The following is a 17,295-nucleotide window of genomic DNA, read 5'->3' as shown; positions in this document are numbered from 1 at the left end:
CGTGTTTTGCTGTTGTCTCCTCCTTGAGACTTCTTGCAAAAAACACGCCCCCCGATCCGAAAAGGACGGGGCCTGTTTGGAATGACTGACCTCTTCTCCAATGGCTGGCCAGCATTCAAGAGGCCAGCCAATGGAGAACAGAGGAGAAGAGGGGCGGGTTCAAGCCCCTCTTCTCCAAGTCATTAAATCTCAGAGCGAGACTGCGCAAGCGCAGCCTTCGCAGCCGAGACCTAAAAACAAAGTGCAAAGCATAGAACCTGGAGGGCGGGCACCGAGAGGGTGTAATTCCAGGCTGCTTTTGACAGGCTCTCTGAGAACCTGTCAGAGCGGCGCTGGTGCTGGAGCAGAGTTTTCTTTTAGAAAATTCTGGGGCTTTTGAAGCTCTGGCATGTCTATGCGTTTTATTAATTTATTAATAATTAACAATTAATTATTTGTCTTGTGCAAGTATGTTTCACTAATCAACCTGTTTGTCCTAACACAAGAGAAAGTTACATGAGGGTTAGCTTATTTGTGCTGTTCATGTATTTACAATAACGTGCAAGTTTTCATGTTTAAACGTTGCTGTGTGCTATTTATTTTGAGCACAAAACGCTGTCAGAATTAATGCTTTTTATGTCGCAAAGCTAGATAAATGCATACACATAAGGGTATTAGTGGGGTTAACACTGTTTAATCATTATGATGTAGTAACGTTGTTTTTATTTCTTTTAAATTGAGATGGTCTATTGTGGCCTATGGAGGCCTAATCCATGATGGCTGATTTGAGAGCCTGGCCTCGAGTGAATATTTCTGTGATGTGGCAAGAGAGACCCCTGCTGGAAAAAGGTCGAAGACAACTGACCATAGTCCTTCTATGAAATTTTCCATGAGGACGGCAGCAGCTTTGGGTGTACTCCAAGTAAAGTGAAAGTGTCCTTGGCTTTCTCAAAGGACAAAGGAGCCTTAGAGGGGAACTCTGAACTGTGGCTCGATGGCCGAGGAGGAATCGGATTAAAAGTGTTACATGTTTATTTCCTTGGTTCCTGTTCCGTAGTTTATGCCTTGTGACTTTTCCTGAGCGGAGATTTCCAGATGTAGCAAAGCTACATTTCTTCCTTCTCGTTCTGCTCGGTGATACAGTTTATTCAGCCAACTTTAAGTGTGTTTCTATTGTATTTTCCATTATAAAAACTGTTAGTTTAGGGAGGGCTCTCCCCACTCCTTTGGCCACCTTCACGCGTTGCTGAGGTTCGATGCTGAGGACTCTGTCCTGAGAGAGACTTTACCGGGAGACTGGTCCTGACCCGTTCTGACACTTAGTTAGAATAGGTAACTATGGAAAATGATTTATTCTGATTGATTTTACTTTGACTAATTTTAGATAAAGCAATATAACTTTAAAACATGGTGTTAGATATTCTTTCTTGTCAATTATTGTGTTCATTTTTGATTATTGTTGTATAGATTATAGAGTATGTTTAGGGACAACCACTATAATCAGGTCCTATCGCTTAGATATAGATGCAGGGTGGTTTAGGAGTTTTCTTCCCACAGGTTTATTGCTGGTAGGGTATTTGAGCGTATGTTAGTGAAATGGGCCCTAGCGTATGATGAATGTATGTGCGTGTAACTGTGAGATTACTCTATCCGTGGTAGTGGGCATATTTTTGATACCCTGATCTCTATCAATTTCTCTGGTAGCAGAGGATGGTTGTAGATGGTTGTCTTGATCTGATAAGATAAGATTGCTTGTATATTGGCTTATTGATTATTGATTTATTTTGATGTTGTTGGTATATGTACTAATACTAAATGTTGGAGTCGTAATGTTGAGTTAGATGTAGTGCTTCTGGAATTTGGAAGCTGTGGAAACAGTTCCGTAGTAGGGCAGAGAAGGTGTATATGCTGCTCTCGGGAAAGACGGGATTGTAAGGAATTACGTGTGACAATTGAAGTTGCGCGTTCACATTGTCTGGGTTCGGAATCAGTGACATCGTCGTATGTTACTAATAGATATTTCTGGTATGTAAGGAGTGTGTATGATAGTGAAGGTTATTTGTGAAACTCTGGTTTTAAGTCCCAGGGATCCGTAAGGATTGCCGTTAAAGCTTATCGCGGGAGGAGTAATAGGTATTCTCTGAGCTTGTTTGAGGAACTGGGCAGAGGTAAGCTGCTTAGTTGTTGAGTTATAATTCTGTACAGAGACAGGTTGTGCTGTTCTCGGGAAGCAGGATTCTGTGTGCATGTACTATATTTTTCTCGTGTGAATGTGCGTGAATGCATATACATTTATTGACTGTAAGACTCTTTGGATAAGTCCTAGAGGAAACAGTTATGCGATGTATGAAAGTTGTTGATTCTTGAGAAATAGACTCTCTTTTACTATTCTGTGGTTAGCGAAGCAGACAATGGAGATGTTTTTATGTTGTAACTAATAGATTCTGTAGAAGTTTTGACACACAAAGTCTACTGAGAGTTTTGTAAAGGAGGGGTAGACGAGTGACAGAGACAGGAGACAGAGACTGCAGCGACTGTTGACGTCAGAAGGTCCGCGCACTGATTGGATAGTGAATCAGAATAGGGTTCGCGCTGGGATTGGTGCGTTAGTGTGAGTCGCGCAGGGATTGGAAGAGCTGTTTAGTGACGTAGACGCTCCAGGATTGGTGCGTTAGTGTGAGTCGCGCTGCTATTGGTTGAGAAACTCGTATTGTATATTTATAATACGGAAAGAGTAGAGAATTTGATAAGCGCTTGCTAAAATGTATTACCAAGAAGAGAAAAAGAAAAAGACGTTCTTTGGAAAAGTAAAAAAGTGGTTTAGTAAGGATAAAGAGGTTAAAACGAGAGAGGGTGAGTTGCTACCTCCAGCGAAAACACCTGCATCCTTCATGGTTGCGAAATATGGATTACATACCTGTATATGGTTGCAGAACTGGGTTAAGTATACTAAAGAAGATGGTGTTCTAGCATTTCCAGAACATGGTTCATTTAATTTGGCCGTGTTGAGAAACTTACGGGAAAAGATGTTATGCTTAGACCCGAAGCCGAGACCTACACAGTTCGAGGCTTTAGTGGAATGGGAAGAGGAAGTTCATGACCGAGAAAAGCAAAGGTCTGGAGGGTATTATAGGTACATGTTTGGGAGGAGACATGATCGTGAAACACATCATGATCGAATGAAAAGATGGCGAGAGATGCTTGTATGTCAGAGGGATTATACCCAATGAGAACAGTTGAAGCTTCTGCTCCTTCGACAGAAAGAGCTTCTGAGTCAGATATGAGAAGATATGGAGAGTATGAGGATGAGGTCTTAAATGACATGATTTACAAGAGACCACCTCCATATAGAACAGAACCAGATGAGAGTACACCAGTTGTTTCTCCAATAAGAGATACAGTTGAGAAAGAAAAAATGACACCTGAATCAAGAGATAGTAGTTCCTTCAGGGAGAGAGAGAATCGAGGTAGTGAGGAAAATGCTAGAAAATTAGCAAAGACGACAACAGAACTGGCTGAGAAAATTAGGGAGTTAACGAAGAATCTGGAAGCTGTTACGGTGCCTGTAACTATAGGTCCAGTTATGCCTGTGTTTGATAAACAGAGAACAGGTGAGAATGGACTGGTAATTCCATATATTGCAAATGAATCGACAAATTCAGTTGGTCCTTCAGGAGATTCAGAAAAAAGGACAGGGAGAAGTGACCTGAGACAAACCAGACATAAAACATGTAGTGAACTATTGGATGTCAGTGAACCTAGTTGTTCAGGGATGCCGATTTTAGAACCGCAGAAAAAAGTGGTTCCAGTAAGAAAAACTGCTGAAATAACAGTTGACGATTTAAATGATTGGATGAAGGTTCTACAGAAAAAGGACAAGGATTTACAAGTTATTGATGTGGTTAAGTTACGTATAGAATTAGAAGAGCTTGTGACAGGAACAGTTCCAACAGAAATCCTGAAGAGTCATCATGATGGTGAACTAATGTTCATGTGCAAGAGCATAACATGGAGAGCAAGGAATACACATGATAGACTAAGAGCAATAGCAAATGAGCAAGGAGTTGACATTGATAGAGTAAAAGCTTTGCAGAAAACGTACAGGATGGATTTCACTGAGAAAGACATAGAGAATTTGAATACTTCTGGTAGAACAGGACAGATTAAAGAAATGGTGGCATTATTGCGAAGATGGGGTGATGTTGAAAAATGGAAGGATAGGTGGTATAAGAAAAGAGAGGAATCCGAGGATAGAACAACTTATTCAGCATTTCCAGTGAGAGAAAAAGAGAAACCAGTGGAGAATTATCCTATGAGAGAAATACCTGGAGGAGGATATGTACATGTTCCATGGACCAGACAGGATATTTTATCATTCACGAATGATTTCCCTCGATTGAGAGAAAAGCCCGTCGAGTGGTATAGGCAGGTAGATAGGTTTGTGAAATTGTCAAAAGTGTTGTGGGTTGACCTGAATAGTCTGTTTGATATAATTGTTCCAGCAGACTTGTGGACTGAGTGTAAAATAGTTGTAAGTTGGCCTACTGAGGAATATCCAAGAGATTCAAGAACAGGGGCACCAGATCCAGAAGTGATGAGGAAGTATGATCAGGTGATGGTATACCTGAAGAGTAAAGTTCCTCCAAAAGAGACAGACTGGGTTAAGATAGATCGAACACAACAGGAAGCAAAAGAATCAGTTCATGCTTTTTACGAAAGGCTGATACTGGCGTTTAAACAATTCAGTGGAGATGAACACCTGGGTGACAAGGATTTGAGTCATTTTGTATACAGGTTTGTATATGGTCTTAGACCTGAAATTGGTGAGAGAATTCGTGAACACACAGTGGATTGGCAGAGTAAAAAAGTAGGTGAGATTCTGAGACATGCAAAATATTTCAGTGATGAAATTGAAGCAAAACAAAGAAAGCTGAAAGAGAAAGCAATGTGGGCACAAGTGAAAGTTGCAGAAAGACAGGAAGCACAGTTAGTGGAACAGGCAAATAATCCAGGAAATAATGGAGGAAATAGACCGAGATTTGCAGGAAAAGGAAGGGGAAGTCTTGAGGAAGCAAAGAAAAAGTTCTCTTGTCACAACTGTGGCCAACTGGGACATTGGAGATCTGAATGTCCTAATCCACCATTAAATGAGGGTAAATCCTTAAATCAACAGGTGCAGAATGATGGGAATAACCAGCAGCAACAACAACAGAAAGTTGTGAGACAGCAGAGTCAAGAGCCAAAACCGCCCTTACCGCAGAATAGAGGGGTACAAAAGTACAATCAGGACTCAGGATTCTTCAATGATGAGCAGGTAAACAAACCGAGACGTACTAACAAAGTGCAGCAGTACTTGTTAAAAAGTGAAGGGAGTGAGTCTGAAGGTGATTATTGACGGTGCCGAGGAGAGGAAGAAGAGTGCATACTTGGTGCAACTCTAGAAATAGACCAGGCAGGACCATTTGTGGATGGGAAAATAAATGAGGAGAGTGTTACTTTTTTGGTAGACACAGGTGCGACGAGATCAACTGTCAGGTCAACAGATGTTAGAAATCTTCCTCTCTCGGATGAAGCAATCCAAGTAGTTGGTGTAGCCAATACACAAATCAGAACACGTCTTACTGAACCAGTAAGAGTACAAATAGGGAAATTTTCAGACATGCATAGATTTATTGTCTGTGACACGAGTCCAGTGAACCTGTTAGGTAGGGACCTATTGTGTAAAATGAATTGTACAATTTTTTGTACACCAGATGAAATAGCTTTTGAGACACCAGATGATGATGCTTTCTACCGAATGACTCTAGAAAATAGAGAAAGTGAATTAATTGGTGCATTTGCTGTGTTTAATCCGGAGGATTTGCCTCAAGTGCTGAGAGACACAGTGAAAAGAGCAGTTTGGGATTTTACAGGAGAAGTAGTGGGATTGATGAATAATGTAGATCCAGTGAAAATTGCAGTGAAAGAGGGAATTACATATCCTAACATTCCTCAGTATAAAATGACACCAGAAATAATTGAAGGGATAACTCCTATAATTGAGAAAATGATTCAGCAGGGAGTTCTGAGAGAACTACTGAGTAGTCCGTGTAATTCACCGATAATGGGACTGAAAAAGCCTAATGGCAAGTTCAGGATCGTGCAAGATCTGAGAAAAGTTAATCAAATTGTGGTGGCATGTTGTCCCATTGTGCCAAATCCATCAGTGATTTTGTATCAAATTCCACATGATGCTGAGTGGTATACAGTGATTGATTTGTGTCATGCGTTCTTTTCAATTCCATTGCATCATGATAGCCAGCCGATTTTTGCATTTAGGTTTGGCCAGCGTATTTTAGCATGGTGTCGTATCCCACAGGGGTATACGGAGAGTCCTTCGATATTCAATCAGTTATTGAAGAAATCGTTGGAAAGTCTGATCATGCCTGAGAGCTCAGTGCTAGTACAGTATATTGATGACCTACTTGTGGCATCAAAGACACGTGAAGCTTGTGAAGTGGATACCATAGCTTTACTGAATCATCTGGCAGATGGAGGGTTAAAGGTATCTCCAGCCAAATTGCAATTTTGCAAGAAAGAGGTTCATTATCTTGGACATAATATTGAAAAAGGTCTGAGAAAAGTGACTACTGACAGGATCAGAATAATCAGAGAAATGAAAGCTCCAAAAACCCAGAGAGAAGTGAGAATGTTCCTGGGTATGGTGGGTTATTGTCGTCAGTGGATAATTAATTTTTCCCTGATAGCAAAGCCATTGATTAAATTGACAAAAAGTGAAATGACAGATCCGTTAAATCTGGATGCAGAACAATTGGCAGCATTTGAAGAGCTCAAAACTAAAATGTGTGAGGCTCCAGCTTTAGGTATGCCTGACAATGAAAAGGAATTTGAACTGTACTGCAGTGAGAGAAATGGATGTGCACTTTCAGTGTTAATCCAGAAACATGGGCAATTGAGAAGGCCTATTGCATACTTCTCATCGACACTTGACACTGTAGCCGTGGGGTTACCAGGTTGTCTGAAGGCTGTAGCTGCGACATGCAGAAGCCTGGAACAGAGTGAGGGGATCATAATGGGGTATCCTGTAAGGGTATTCGTAACTCACAATGTGGCAATTCTTTTGACAAGAAGCAGAACTCAGCATATGTCACATAGTCGGCTGACTAAGTATGAAAAAGTGATTCTGGGAGCATCAAATGTGACTCTTGAGAGATGTGTGAATGTAAATCCAGCGACACTCTTGCCGGATATTGAAAATGTGGGTATAAAGATGGAAGATGATCATGATTGTTTGGATGTGCTTGAGTACTGTACAAAACCGAGACCAGACATAAGGGATATTCCCTTACCTGAGAATGACCATGTGTTGTTTGTGGATGGTTCATGCCTGAGGAATGATAATGGTGTGCTATGTGCAGCATATGCAGTATGCAAAGTTTCAGAGGTCATGGAAGCATCACCATTGAAAGGAGTGAAATCTGCGCAAGTTGCTGAATTAGTGGCATTGACAAAAGCTTGTGAGATTGGGAAAGACATGAGAACAACCGTGTTGACTGATAGTCAGTATGGATTTGGAGTGGTGCATGACTTTGGTCAACTGTGGCTACAAAGAGGTTTCTTGACATCGGGTGGAACTCCGATAAAGAATGCTGAGTTGATTGGAAAATTGCTTGAGGCGATACAGCTGCCTAAGGAGTTAGCGGTTGTAAAATGTGCCGCACATGGTTCAGGGGATGATTTTATCACTGTTGGTAACAGGTATGCCAACGATGTGGTGCAGTATTGCGCTAAAACCAACCAATCTATTAACAGGAGTAGGATGGAGGAAATGTCTCTCCTTTCTGTGATGTTTACTAATGTCCTAGAAACGTGGGATCAAGTAAAGCAGTTACAAGATGAGGCAGGAGAGGAAGAAAAACAAGATTGGGTTAAAGCAGGTTGTGCTCCAAGAGAAACAGACCATGTTTGGGTCTACAGAGATGGCAGACCAGTGATGCCAAACTCAATTTTGTCGTCCATGGCAAGGATGTATCATGGCCAGGGGTATCTGGGGAGGGACGCGATGGTAAGGTCTTTTAAACAAACCTGGTATAATGCAAAGTTTAGGACAATTGCGGAGAGCATCTGTCAAAGGTGTTTGATTTGTCAGCAATTTAACACTGGGAAAAAGACAGTGGTGAGTCTGGGGACAATTGGCAGAGAAGGAGGTCCTTTTACAAGAATGCAGATTGATTTCATTGAAATGCCCCAAGTGAACAGACTGAGGTATGTTTTGGTGGTAGTCTGTTTATTTTCAAGGTGGGTGGAAGCTTACCCGACCAGAAGAAATGATGGATTAACAGTGGCAAAGTTACTGTTAAGGGAGTTGATTCCTAGGTACGGGTTTCCAGTTACAGTTGAGTCTGACAGAGGTGGACACTTTCAAAATGAACTCATTGGTTTGATTTGTGAAGCATTGAAAATACAGCAGAAGTTACATTGTGCATACCGACCAGAGGCTTCTGGTGTGGTTGAGCAGATCAATGGCACAATCAAGAATAGAATTGGAAAAATGTGTTTAGCCACTGGCATGAAATGGCCAGATGTGTTACCTCTAGTCCTGATGACAATGAGATCTACTCCAGATAGAACTACTGGTTTGAGCCCGCATGAAATAATTATGGGACGTGCAATGCGCCATGCATTCGTGCCTGTGAACAAGTTGGTGTCAATAACTGATGACATGATTTTGGATTACTGTAAAGGCCTGGCTGACGCAGTTCATTCTGTGTTTCACCAGATTGGAGAAGAAGCTACCACACTTGAGAAGAAGCAAGCCCATGATCTAAGTCCAGGTGACTGGGTGAGGATTAAGGTGCACAGAAGAAGAAATTGCTTGATTCCAAGGTGGAGAAGGCCGAGACAAGTCATTCTGACTACAACGACTGCAGTAAAGTGTGCTGGAGTGAAGCACTGGGTACATGCAAGTCATACTCTGAGAGTTCCAAGCCCGAGAGAGGGAACTGGTAAAGAGTATTATGAAGAGTCAGATTCCAGTGATGGTGAAGATCCCGAAGATACAGAATCAGTGAGAAAAGAAGCAGAGAGAGCTTCAAGAGATTCACTGCGAGTATCAGAGGGAAAATCGAATTCTGTTACAGAGCCTGAAGTTTCAAGTAGCAGTGGGAGTAAAAGAAAAGAAAAGAGAAAACACATTGAGCCCACTCCTGAATCAGAAGAGGAAGAGATTGAAGAACCACTTGAGATTATTCTTGAAGAAACAGGGTCAGAAGAAGATAGAGAGGGACAGATTGCGGAAGACCCCCGAGGAGGTGTAGGGAACATTGATGAGGAGCTAGGTGAAGGGACAGGTAGACAGCAAGAAGATTGCGTGTCGGAGACCCGAGGAGGGACAGAAGTAGGGAAGTCTCAAACAGTGGTGGAAAAATCTGTGGAGAAAAGAAAAGCTACTGGGAAACGGAAACAAGAGGCACTTGAAACAGATGATGAAGATGAACAAACAGAAGGTCGAGTTCTGAGAAAGAGAACTTCGATTGGAGAAAAGAGTGTTAAACAATTGAGGCCGAAAAAGGTTGTGAGAGGAGATCGTTGGCCTAACAACAGAGTGAAAAGGGTGAGATACAGAGTAATAAGAGCAAATTCATCAAAAGCTGAACAAGTGAATGAAGTATCAAGTCAAACTTCAAGAACTGAAGAAAAAGAATCAAAGAAATCAAAAGAACCAGTAGAAATAAGAAGAGTTAAAAGACCCAACCAAAAGTACAGATCACCGGAATGGTCTTATGTGACACTGTCTGAAGAAGGAAAAGAAGAAACAGTGACTCGAGATAATCCGGAAGTGGTCTTGAGAAAAGTGGTTGAGGAAGATACTGGTGAAATTCTGAAAGTACTTTTGACTGACATTGGAGAAGAGTCGAGTACTGAGGATTCCGACGTTGGAGATCTGATACAGTTTGATGTTGAAGAAATTGAAGTGAAAAATGACAAGTATCCAAACTGAGTGAAAGAAGGATTCACTTGGATCAAGTGAATAAGGAGATCATTTGGATAAACTGAAAGCTGAAGAGTTGCTGAAGAATTGAAGAAGTTCAAACAGTAGTGGAGTAGTAGAAGCTAAACTAAAATGGTTAACATAGAGGAGAATAGAAATAGATGTGCCTTTCTAAAGAGGTGGTGCAAAATGTGCTGCTGTTGTACTGGATTATTAATGCTTCTATGGGGTGTTTTAATTTTATTAGTTACTTTTAGAGTAGAATTTGGAATGGACACAGAAAACATGACTAATATAGAGAAGAATTCACAAAAAGTAGTTCCAATTAGAAGTAGTAGTTACATACACAAAGATAGGTCAATTAATAATTTTTCTAGTAATGTTTTTTCTAAACTGTTATATGAATATGTGAAGACAATGGAAGTAAGGGATTGCTATGTCTGCATGCAATTACCTGCATCCGTCTCTGAGGGTGTTACTTATCACAATTTGCCAGCTACATATGGTATTTCTTGTAGTATTTTCAGTAGTGTTTTTTATTTGTTAGGGAAGATAGATTATAAAATGTCTAACAGAGATAGTATTTTTGGGCACTTGCCAATGAACAAAGAGCTGAATCCAGCTAAGGAAGCTAACACTTTTGGTGAAATTTTTATTGAAGAAAAAGGACTAACATTAGATTACATTTTTAAGAATAATTTAACTTGCAATTTGAAAGGAGAGGAGAAAGCTTTCCTGGATATGGTTGAGGAAAGGAGAATGAACATGCATGAGAAAGGGGGAAAATATGAAGTGAGTGAGACAATTTGGGACATTGAGATGGGAAAAGAGTTGAGGAATGGGGCTAGTCCAACTTTGGCTCTAGATGCACCGCAGAAGGGTAAACTATGCATTACCAGAAGGGAATCCCAATATGATACATATTTTGTGGGAACTAGTGAGTGCCATGATACATACTTCATTGCGACAGGTTGGGGTTTCAGAGGTGGAGAAGATACGATTTTTCCAGGAGTGTACTATGTGTGTGGGAACAAGGCTTATTACAAGTTGCCTGACCATTGGTATGGCACATGTTATGTGGGCCTGGTTTTTCCTAAGATTTTTCATACGGATAAAGTAAAAGATGTAGAAGACATTAATCTATTAACACGTTTTAAGAGAGAAACCTGGTCTGAAATCGTGGGTGACATTTTTGGGGTTTTAATTCCAGCAGTGGGAATTTCTTTAAATGCTTATGGAATTCGGAAACTGTCCACAGTGGTTGATCGCTTATCGACAAATACCGCAGGAGGGTTTCTTTTGGTGAATACGGAATTAAGTGCCGTACGTGCCATGTCTATGCAAAATCGACTTGCCCTTGATATTCTTTTGGCTAAAGAGGGTGGAGTTTGTGGAATTTTGAAAGTTCAACATTGTTGCACTTACATTCCTGACGAAAGTAAAGACTTGAAGGTCTATATCAAAAATATTACTGATTTGCATGAAGAATTAGTACCACTTGAAACTGGGAGTTTATGGACTAAACTAGCTAATAAAATGATAGCTGTTAAGGATTTTATTGCAAAAATAGGTAGTACTATTATAGGTAGGATATTGTTTCCTTTGTCTTGTATAATTGTTGCTTTACTGATACTAAGATTGGTGTGTGTGTGTTGTAAAAACAGGAGAGGGAAAGAGAAATTGAAAAATGAAAAGAAAACCAAGAATTCGAAAATTTTGAAAAGAGAACCAGAAGAGATTGAACTAGAAGAATTGAGGGAGAGTGTTTATTTAGAGACAAAGAGAGATGATGAAAGAGTGACTGGTGTTTAATGTTGTCTAAAGGGAAGAGACATTTCTGATTTCCTAAAATGGGACTAAATTTTCACTAATTTTTTTTTTGGGTTTATTTGGTGATAAAATCACCAAAGGGGGGATTGCTGGAGCAGAGTTTTCTTTTAGAAAATTCTGGGGCTTTTGAAGCTCTGGCATGTCTATGCGTTTTATTAATTTATTAATAATTAACAATTAATTATTTGTCTTGTGCAAGTATGTTTCACTAATCAACCTGTTTGTCCTAACACAAGAGAAAGTTACATGAGGGTTAGCTTATTTGTGCTGTTCATGTATTTACAATAACGTGCAAGTTTTCATGTTTAAACGTTGCTGTGTGCTATTTATTTTGAGCACAAAACGCTGTCAGAATTAATGCTTTTTATGTCGCAAAGCTAGATAAATGCATACACATAAGGGTATTAGTGGGGTTAACACTGTTTAATCATTATGATGTAGTAACGTTGTTTTTATTTCTTTTAAATTGAGATGGTCTATTGTGGCCTATGGAGGCCTAATCCATGATGGCTGATTTGAGAGCCTGGCCTCGAGTGAATATTTCTGTGATGTGGCAAGAGAGACCCCTGCTGGAAAAAGGTCGAAGACAACTGACCATAGTCCTTCTATGAAATTTTCCATGAGGACGGCAGCAGCTTTGGGTGTACTCCAAGTAAAGTGAAAGTGTCCTTGGCTTTCTCAAAGGACAAAGGAGCCTTAGAGGGGAACTCTGAACTGTGGCTCGATGGCCGAGGAGGAATCGGATTAAAAGTGTTACATGTTTATTTCCTTGGTTCCTGTTCCGTAGTTTATGCCTTGTGACTTTTCCTGAGCGGAGATTTCCAGATGTAGCAAAGCTACATTTCTTCCTTCTCGTTCTGCTCGGTGATACAGTTTATTCAGCCAACTTTATGTGTGTTTCTATTGTATTTTCCATTATAAAAACTGTTAGTTTAGGGAGGGCTCTCCCCACTCCTTTGGCCACCTTCACGCGTTGCTGAGGTTCGATGCTGAGGACTCTGTCCTGAGAGAGACTTTACCGGGAGACTGGTCCTGACCCGTTCTGACACTTAGTTAGAATAGGTAACTATGGAAAATGATTTATTCTGATTGATTTTACTTTGACTAATTTTAGATAAAGCAATATAACTTTAAAACATGGTGTTGGATATTCTTTCTTGTCAATTATTGTGTTCATTTTTGATTATTGTTGTATAGATTATAGAGTATGTTTAGGGACAACCACTATAATCAGGTCCTATCGCTTAGATATAGATGCAGGGTGGTTTAGGAGTTTTCTTCCCACAGGTTTATTGCTGGTAGGGTATTTGAGCGTATGTTAGTGAAATGGGCCCTAGCGTATGATGAATGTATGTGCGTGTAACTGTGAGATTACTCTATCCGTGGTAGTGGGCATATTTTTGATACCCTGATCTCTATCACTGGCTCTCTGCTCTGGTGAAAAACAGAGTACAAAGCATAGAACATGGAGGGAGGGCACCGAGGGGGGTGTAGATGGGTGGCAGGACGTACTTTTTCTTCTACAAATTTGGATGGGGGAGGGTTTTAAATGCAGAGGGTGGACAAAAGTGGGTGGGGTGACAGCACCCCAGAATGTTTTTCAAAACAATACTTAGGCAGGAGGGAGTAAAGCTAATGTTGGTGTGGAAGGGTGGCAGTGTAGTAACACTAGAGGATGGTTGGCACGTTCTTTGGACATCAGAGGAAGGATGCCTGGTATTCTTTTTTGGTGGGGGTGGGAGAGGGGAGCGACATGCCGGCAAGAGGGTGGTTTGGTGTAGTGGCAGGACAGCAGGTGTAACAAGCATCGGGGGAGGCAGGTAGGGCCATTTTGTTTATTCCTCCACATGACTCCTCTACCCGGGAGTAGAACAAACACAATATAAAACTTTATATAGTTCACAGTGATTAAAAGGGGTACTTTCACCTACGCTCTCGTCTATTTGATGTCACTCAGAGCCCCTCAGTAGGACAATCCTGTTATGCGCTGTCACCTATCTACAATTCTATACGTAATTCTGGTTATTGAAGACTCTGTGCCCCTCTAACCGAAGTGCTCCACCTTGCAATACGCGGTACACAAGCTCCTTTTAGAGAGGCGGTTTACACTGAGGTAAATGAGTGGTGTGTGATGGTTTCAGGAGTGACAAATTTAAGGCAAAGACTGTTCCGTACATTTGGCACAGGTCTACCATAGCTACTTAACTATATGGCGTGGGGATCAGAACCAGCAGCAAGGTAAGTGGCACTCAATTTTACAACTACCAATACTGACTTCCACTTACAATTTTGCCATCAACACTTGATGGCACTCACAATTCAACACGCCAGCCAGCACTGAGTGGGACTTGTATTCATGCCTCCACCATATCCACTTGACATCACAAATGTATGGAGCAGTTCAGAGTGCAACAGATCATGAGAATGAATTATGTTTATTCGAGGCAGGGCCCATACACCAACCGCCTGGAAGCTCGTGGAGTAAACAACAATTGGAGGAACAGTTCGAACTTATTACTGTATAGAACATACATAAACAATCCCCATCTCAAAAACACAGCGATGCAACAAAGTTCTGTAGAGATGGACTGCACCTATCGATAACCTTCTCCTAATACCCTGCTACAAGCTCTTACTAACCCAGCTATCTCCAATTCTACCCCAACAGAGGCACCACTAGGCAGCTGACATGGTTTCAAGGCTTGTATGAAACACAACACTTCAAAGTCATGCCTCAACCTGGGCATCCAGTCTTCTTCGAAGGCTTGAGCATCCACACACTGCGAGGCCTGCCCCTTGAGCCAGGAGGTTGGTTTTCACTTACTGGGCATACCCATACTGGGTACTGATATCTGCCACTGGTACAATTAGACTTCAATTGGATAAACGAGTTACTCTCGGGGGTACCGAAGACAAGCAGTTTAGGCATACTGGAGGAGGTGACGGGGTCAGAAACTTACTCTGACCTAGTAAGTGATATACAATAACCTCAACGCCCAGCCAGAGCAATCATCTCCAACATGAACAGGTGGTTTTTGTATCTTGTGTTACATGTAGGTATGATACAAAAAATAAGTATTGCCTGTACTTTCTGTGGAACAAATACAATGTTGGCGTGTATGCGTGAGGTGCCAGGTTTTAATAGCAGGAGACCCTAAATACACCAACACAAATTAGATCATGGTCATACACCCAAGCCCAGAAAGGTGGTTCAGAGTGCCAAAGGCTAGTTTAATCGACTTAGTGTCAATGAAAGAGCTACCAAGGGGTCTGGTATTCACAGATTCCAGTGCACCAGTCATGTATGACATGTATTTATACATGTCACGGACACGAGTAACACGTCAATCGAAGCGCTTCTGCATAGTGTAATACAGGGTCTGTGCAAACATTGGAGAATGTGTTCTGCACAGGAATGCCCAGACACCACAGTACTCAAGGGATTCACAAAACAGTCCTCCAATCATGCCCTGTAGGTTTTTCCCAGGCCTATTTCTTTCCCAGGCACAGGGGTGGCAGACAATGACACGGCTGGGTCTGGTAGCACAATGGAAGGGTTTCACGTACAGTGGAGGGATATTGGTTTGACAGTGTTGTAGATTATGCCTGCAGCCTACCAGACAACTACAGTTTCAGACTGGAGACCCAGGGAACACTCGACACGAAGCCTGCCATGTCTGCAGGCGTGCCCACGTTGTGTGCTGTATGTGGACACCAGTGATCCTGCACTTTGTCTCTCGGTCGTCATCCCCTGCACACATAGGCACAAGAATGCAGGAACCACCAGTTAGGAGGGCAGGAGAGACACCAGTAGGTCCTTTTCCTACCAGTGGCGTAGGTATAAAGCCCTGTGCACCTGCAACTACAAGTCACAGCCACAATATGCAATATACAACTAAAACGGCATTAGGGTCACAGTAGCCACCCTCGGCGACAGGCAGCCCCAGACCTGCCTAATCCTGCTCCTGCTAAGACCCTGGTAGCTTCAGACCTTTTAGGAATTGGGCACTCAGTCCTGTTAGGACATCAGCAATCCAGGCCCGATTATTCCAACACGCTAATACCTGGGCAGCTTCAGATCGATGTATTCATGGGCTCTCACCACATTGCTAAAACCTGGGTAACCTCAGACTTACGGTTCTGCTAAGACCAGGGTAGGCTCAGACCTGTTCATTCCTGGAGACTCCCAGTACTGCTAAGACCTGGGCAGTCTCAGACCTGTTCATTCCTGCAGACTCCCAGTACTGCTAAGACCTGGGCAGTCTCAGACCTGTTCATTCCTGCAGACTCCCAGTACTGCTAAGACCTGGGCAGTCTCAGACCTGTTCATTCCTGCAGACTCCCAGTACTGCTAAGACCTGGGCAGTCTCAGACCTGTTCATTCCTGCAGACTCCCAGTACTGCTAAGACCTGGGCAGTCTCAGACCTGTTCATTCCTGGAGACTCCCAGTACTGCTAAGACCTGGGCAGTCTCAGACCTGTTCATTCCTGCAGACTCCCAGTACTGCTAAGACCTGGGCAGTCTCAGACCTGTTCATTCCTGCAGACTCCCAGTACTGCTAAGACCTGGGCAGTCTCAGACCTGTTCATTCCTGCAGACTCCCAGTACTGCTAAGACCTGGGCAGTCTCTGACCTGTTCATTCCAGGAGACTCACAGTACTGCTAAGACCTGGGAAGTCTCAGACCTGTTCATTCCTGGAGACTGACAGTACTGCTAAGACCTGGGAAGTCTCAGACCTGTTCATTCCCGGAGACTCACAGTACTGCTAAGACCGGGGAAGCCTCAGACCTGTTAATTCCTGGAGACTCACAGTACTGCTAAGACCTGGGCAGTCTCAGACCTGTTTATTCCTGGAGACTCACAGTACTGCTAAGACCGGGGAAGCCTCAGACCTGTTAATTCCTGGAGACTCACAGCACTGCTAAGACCTGGGAAGTCTCAGACCTGTTTATTCCTGGAGACTCACAGTACTGCTAAGACTTGGGGAAGCCTCAGACCTGTTCATTCCTGGAGACTCACAGTACTGCTAAGAGCTGGGCAGTCTCAGACCCGTTTATTCCTGCAGACTCACAGTACTGCTAAGACCTGGGCAGTCTCAGACCTGTTCATGCCTGTAGACTCACAGTACTGCTAAGAACTGGGCTGTCTCAGACCTGTTCATTCCTGGAGACTCACAGTAGTGCTAAGACCTGGGCAGTCTCAGACCTGTTCATTCCTGCAGACTCCCAGTACTGCTAAGACCTGGGCAGTCTCAGACTTGTTCATTCCTGCAGACTCCCAGTACTGCTAAGACCTGGGCAGTCTCAGACCTGTTCATTCCTGCAGACTCCCAGTACTGCTAAGACCGGGGAAGCCTCAGACCTGTTCATTCCTGCAGACTCCCAGTACTGCTAAGACCTGGGCAGTCACAGACCTGTTTATTCCTGTAGACTCTCAGTACTGCTAACACGGGGAAACCTCAGACCTGTTCATTCCTGGAGTCTCACAGTAGTG

The 17,295-nt window shown here is 42.5% G+C and overlaps 1 protein-coding gene across 2 annotated transcripts in view; it reads right to left on the bottom strand.

Moving 5' to 3' along the window:
• UCK1 (uridine-cytidine kinase 1) overlaps positions 1 to 17,295 on the bottom strand; it is a 168,437-nt gene that overhangs the window by 43,992 nt on the left and 107,150 nt on the right. The gene's annotated exons all lie outside the window — the stretch shown is intronic.

Source organism: Triturus cristatus, chromosome 1_2 (assembly GCF_964204655.1).
Source record: "Triturus cristatus chromosome 1_2, aTriCri1.1, whole genome shotgun sequence".
Lineage (NCBI taxonomy): Eukaryota > Metazoa > Chordata > Amphibia > Caudata > Salamandridae > Triturus > Triturus cristatus.
This window is presented reverse-complemented; position numbering and strand designations above follow the sequence as displayed.